Source organism: Triticum dicoccoides, chromosome 7A (genome assembly GCF_002162155.2).
Source record: "Triticum dicoccoides isolate Atlit2015 ecotype Zavitan chromosome 7A, WEW_v2.0, whole genome shotgun sequence".
Lineage (NCBI taxonomy): Eukaryota > Viridiplantae > Streptophyta > Magnoliopsida > Poales > Poaceae > Triticum > Triticum dicoccoides.
The window spans coordinates 256877224-256883589 of record NC_041392.1 but is presented as its reverse complement, the minus strand read 5'-3'; positions in this window follow the sequence as shown (position 1 = coordinate 256883589).

The window sequence follows — 6366 nt, the reverse complement described above, 5'->3', positions numbered from 1 at the left end:
AATTAAATACGAAGCCAAGCGCGAGGAATAACTTCGACAACAGGGTGTATAGGAGAGTCAGGTTTCGATCCTGTGGAACTGTGGGTTATGGGCCCACCATGTGGGTTAAAAGTTGTAAGGGTGGAGACGTCTTGCGTGATCATGCAAGCAAGGCAAGTCAGAGGCTATCAATTATGTCGGCAACAACGACGGTACCAAGGGCGAGGGACGAAGAGAACCATTTTCCTGCTCGTCGAACGAGGCGGACCAATAGGCAAGGTTCTCGTCCATCGGTGGCTACCAGAATGTCATCAACAATAGTAACAGGGTCTTATTGACAGAGTCGTACAACCGAGGTGTCTATATAAGCAGCGAATCTTTACTTCTTAGATCATATAAATCACAATAAAGGTTAACCCAACAATGGAAAGGAAAATATGATTATCAAATTAAACAGAACAAGGGAAAGGAAAATGTGTTTAAACACATATTTCAGGGGTATATCCTTCCCAAGGACAAGCAGAGCACGATATCCATGAAAGGATATTATGTCGAAAACTCTTGAGGTAAGGGGAGAGAATATCATGGCATTACCCATACAACGGTGTTTGGATAATTTAGTAAGAAACATTTAGCATTGGCTTCAAATGGTCTTGTTGAAATTCGGAGTACCACAGACATGCTTCGAGATAGCATTGACATGGTCTTCAATCAAAGGCCGGTTTTTTAGATACTCAATGGATCCATCAGGAACAGTTTATAACATAGGTCTTACAATTTCCTCCAAGAAGAATGGTTATCCTTGCAAATAAACCATAATGATAGGTCCTCCAGCCAGGGGGGGGGGGGTGCTAGGCATGACATCAGGTTACCGGTCACCAAAGGATCAACATCATAACTCTCGGAAATTTGTCCCAACCATCATATCTGACCGAGATTCATATCCAATTGGTGTCATGATACCTCAAACTCAGGGGGTCCGAGAGGAAAAGGTGCAACACATACCGACAAAATGACATTGCAAGATTCTCGAGGAATGAACTATGGGAGCGGGTTTCTGAAGCAATAGTTCATCATTAAACCAAGGAGGGGATGAGAAGGTGGCTGATGGGCTCAGCGACAATTCATTGAGAATTCCAAACGGATGGATTTCCACGATAATGTGAACAAGAAGATGACATTTGTTAGATCAAATGATATAATGGGATATGCTCGAGGAAAACATACATAATTAAACATTGGTTGAACGGTGCACCCGAAATATGGGTTGGGTTGCACGGCCAATGTTAGAATGGTGATTTAATTATCGAAAGACTTAGAATGAACTATCGCCCATTCACTTCAAAGCAATAGGGTTGCTAGAAGTTTTAAATTCACACGTCATAGCTCAATTGTTGGTATTCCGGTTGAAAACAATACGGGGACCAAGGAATGTACGAAGATGGAAAGAAGTATTATGTTATCAAGAATTCTTAAGAGGTGGTGAAATTCTCACCACATTCTTGACAAAAAGAGATGGTAATACTTCCGAGGTAAGGAAGATCAACTGCTGGGTAGCAGGGATCTCAAGGTTTACACAAAACACGAACAAGTTGTGTTGAACGGAAGGCAATAAAGTGGTCGATGAGAACAGGAATCATCGAGGGGCAAGGATGGTATTACCCATCATGAATTCAATTGAATTCCTGGAAGAGCATCAGAATGTAGATGGTGATCATGACACATTTGTTGAGAGATTCCACGAAGATGTAATCGATCCGCGATCACACCAAGTCAAAAGAATGATGAAGCAAGAGGTTATTGGAACCATAGGTACGACACAAACTTGAAATCAAGATTGTTGTTCAAGGCGAACTGATATGACGAGGAAGATTGACGTAAGCTTAGCTCATTGTCAAAAGTTGTGCTCCGGGATTAAGGACCAGGTAGCAGAGTTAAAATTTAGCATGGTAATGATATGGCCGATCAGGCTAGGAATGACATGATCGGGTACAAACTCGTAAGTAAAGAATATTAGTAAGAGTTGTTGAACCGTAATGCGGACTCGGTTTAGTTATCGGTGTCTTTGAGTGTTTAATAACTCAGAGCCCATGAAAAATTGTAATCAGTGAGTATGTAGTACTTGATGAAGAACTCATAGGAAGTTATGCAGTTCCAAGATAATCTCGAGATACCATGGGGTAATACTCGACGACAGATCAAGGTAGAGGTTGTATCGGGGTATTGATCCACGGCAGACAAGTGCTTACACTTGCATCGAAAATGGTATTTAAAGGAGAACATGGTCGGAACCACGATTGCAAAAGGCGAAATCCCAGATATAAGAACTTATACCAAGGGAATAATTAATTTAAGAGAAGCTTTAATGATATGATCTACATCATGTCCATGGGCATGAACACAAAGTTCAAGGTCGACTCCCACTTCTTCAATGCATAACCTTTCATTCACCTCTCGTATTTCGAAAATGACATTAGTTATTGAAAGTGTTTTTTTTTACCTGGTGCAATACCAGATGAGTATGACTCGTGAAAACTTCCGAGTTCACACATATTAAGGAAGGCATAGGTTCAACCCATCAGGGCATCTTAGGAACATATACCATAACTTAGGAGTAAATAATACAAGCTCGAAAGTAGAGCATTGTTCAAAAGCAGATGATACAATTTACCAAAGGCATTATATATCCGAGGAAAGGCTCACAAGGTTATTGAATATGAAGGGCGTTGTCAGATAAATCCAACAAAGGACTTGATGGTCCACAAGGGATCTGATACGAGTATCGGTACTCAACTAGAGGAAGAAGAATGCAAGGAGATCAGATTATAGAAACAACTGACTAACTCAATTGTCAAATGCAAAGGAATTATGATTTCCAAATCAAGGGATCAAAAGCAATGCTCTAATTAGGGATGGATAAGTTGAATAGCCTTAGGGTACAACCAACAACAATTGGATTGGTCGAGAACCAACTCCAGTTAAAAGAATGGAAGCTCAGCCGGAGAGGTAATTTATAAGGATCAATAATGATTGCGTGTATTCGCAAACATATTGAGTCAACAGACTCAAAATGATAATGACAATGAATGTCATTAAGACTACGAGACTTATGGGATTAACCATAATGCAAGCAAGCAAGAATTTCAAGAGCCAAAGGCTCCAGAGGGTTTTCGGAAGATCGAATATTATTTTGAAGACTTTTGTGAAACACAAGAACAACTGGGGATGAGCGGATACTCGGCAAGCGCAAGTAATTATCCGTAGGGGTATTCATGCAGCAAGGAACTGCAGGGCAGTAAGCGTAAAGAATTCTCGGAATATCGAAGAGTATTTCAGGACATCTTGTAATAACAAGAGCAACTGGGGATGACAATATGAACGATAGGTGTAAGTAGTTATCCAGAGGGATTTATCGATGGAAGTGAATTGCAAAAGCGATGGCACATAGTATCGAGAGCACATCGTAGAGTATCTTCGGAATCTTCTGGTGCAGCGGGCGGTCATCGGTAACAAGTGGCTCTCCGGGAGAAAGTACTTGCGAGAACCTAAAGTTAGTTTTGTTTTTAGCGAAATCATTTAACCCGAATAGAAGAGAGCTCAGAGTCCCAGAGTAAAGGTCGAGGAATAAAAGATCCTAATACCTCCCGATGGCGACGAGGGCCCATGGGCCACACAGCCATGTTAGTAAAAGTTTTTCAACGACTGGACTCGACTTCGGCCAAGGAGTTGGAAAGGGGATTCCTACAGGCAGTCGGCTCTGATACCAACTTGTGACGCCCCTGATTCAATCGTACACTAATCATGCACGCAAACGTGTACGATCAAGATCAGGGACTCACGGGAAGATATCACAACACAACTCTAAAACATAAATAAGTCATACAAGCATCATAATACAAGCCAGGGGCCTCGAGGGCTCGAATACAAGTGCTCGATCATAGACGAGTCAGCGGAAGCAACAATATCTGAGTACAGACATAAGTTAAAAAAGTTTGCCTTAAGAAGGCTAGCACAAACTGGGATACAGATCGAAAGAGGCGCAGGCCTCCTGCCTGGGATCCTCCAAACTACTCCTGGTCGTCATCAGCGGGCAGCACGTAGTAGTAGGCACCTCCAGTGTAGTAGGGGTCGTCGTTGACGGTGGCGTCTGGCTCCTGGACTCCAGCATCTGGTTGCGACAACCAGAAAGAAAGGAAAGGGGAAAAGGGGGGAGAAAGCAACCGTGAGTACTCATCCAAAGTACTCGCAAGCAAGGATCTACACTACATATGCATGTGTATATGTGTAAGGAGGCCATATCAGTGGACTGAACTGCAGAATGCCAGAATAAGAGGGGGATAACTAATCCTGTCGAAGACTACGCTTCTGGCAGCCTCCGTCTTACAGCATGTAGAAGAGAGTAGACTGAAGTCCTCCAAATAGCATCTCCAAGTAGCATCTCCAAATAGCATCTCATAGCATAATCCTACCCGGCGATCCCCTCCTCATATCCCTGAGGTAGAGCGACCACCAGTTGTATCTGGCACTTGGAAGGGTGTGTTTTATTAAGTATGCGGTTCTAGTTGTCATAAGGTCAAGGTACAACTCCAAGTCGTCCTGTTACCGAAGATCACGGCTATTCGAATAGATTAACTTCCCTGCAGGGGTGCACCACATAGCCCAACACGCTCGATCCCATTTGGCCGGACACACTTTCCTGGGTCATGCCCGGCCGCGGAAGATCAACACGTCGCAGCCCCACCTAGGCAAAACAGAGAGGCCAGCACGCCGGTCTAAACCTAAGCGTGCAGGGGTCTGGTCCCATCGCCCTGAGCACACCTGCACGTTGCGTGGGTGGCCGAAAGCAGACCTAGCCTAGTGGCGTTCCAGTCCAATTCGGCGCGCGCCGCTCCATCGCTGACGTCTGAAGTGCTTCGGCTGATACCACGACATCGGGATACCCATAACTACTCCCACGTAGATGGTTAGTGCGTATAGGCTCGTAGCCGACTCAGATCAAATACCAAGATCTCGTTAAGCGTGTTAAGTATCCGCGAACGCCGAACAGGGCCAGGCCCACCTGTCTCCTAGGTGGTCTCAACCTGCCCTGTCGCTCCGCCACAAAGTAACAGTCGAGGGCCGTCGGGAACCCAGGCCCACCTCTACCGGGATGGAGCCACCTGTCCTTTCAGCCCCCTCGTCAGAATCACTTGCGGGTACTCAATGAGCTGACCTGACTTTAGTCACCATCTGTATAGTATGTATGAATGTATAGTATATACCCGTGATCACCTCCGAAGTGATCACGGCCCGATAGTATAGCAAGGCAGACTGACAAGAATGTAGGGCCAATGATGATAAACTAGCATCCTATACTAAGCATTTAGGATTGCAGGTAAGGTATCAACAGATGTAGCGACAATGTTAGGCTATGCATCAGAATAGGATTAACGAAAGCAGTAACATGCTACACTACTCTAATGCAAGCAGTATAGAGGAGAATAGGCGATATCTGGTGATCAAGGGGGAGGCTTGCCTGGTTGCTCTGGCAAGAGAGAGGGGTCGTCAACTCCGTAGTCGAACTGGTCAGCAGCAGCGTCGGTCTCGTAGTCTACCGGAGAGAAGAGGGGGAAGAAATAATGAATACAGAGCAAACAAAGCATCACAAAATATAACAAGGCAATACGCGGTGTTCGGTGTGCCCTAACGCGGTAGTAGGTGATACCGGTGAAGGGGGGAAAACATCCGGGAAAGTATTCCCGGTGTTTCGTGTTTTCGGGCAGAGGAGCCGGAGGGGGAAAGTTGCGAGTTCGATAGGTTAGGGGTGTGTGGCAGACGAACGGGTTGCGTATCCGGATTCGTCTCGTCGTTCTGAGCAACTTTCATGTTGAAAATATTTTAATCCGAGTTACGGATTAAAAGATATGATTTTTAAAAAATTTTAACAATTTCTGAAATTTAATTAATTATTCAATTAATTCGGAAAATGGATTTATGACATCAGCATGATGTCATGCTGACGTCAGCAGTCAGCGTTGACCGTTGACCTGGTCAACCTGACATGTGGGTCCCGTGGGTCCCACCTGTCATACACTGTTAGGTTTATTTAGGGTTTAGATTAATCCTAATTATAGTTTAATTAAAATTAACTAGTTAATTCAATTAATTAAACCGAATTAATTAACTTAATTAATTAATTAATTAATTAATTAATTAATAATTAATTTTATTAAATCATTTTTATTTCTATTAATTATATTTATTTTATTATATTATATATATTTTTTTATTCCTTTTTTTTAAAGAAAAACGTTTTGGGGCGGGGCCCTGTGGTCAGTGGCCCGGGGGGGGCTTGCGGGTCGGGCGCGCCCGACTGGGCGTTCGCCCAAATCGGCGGGCGAGGAGGGA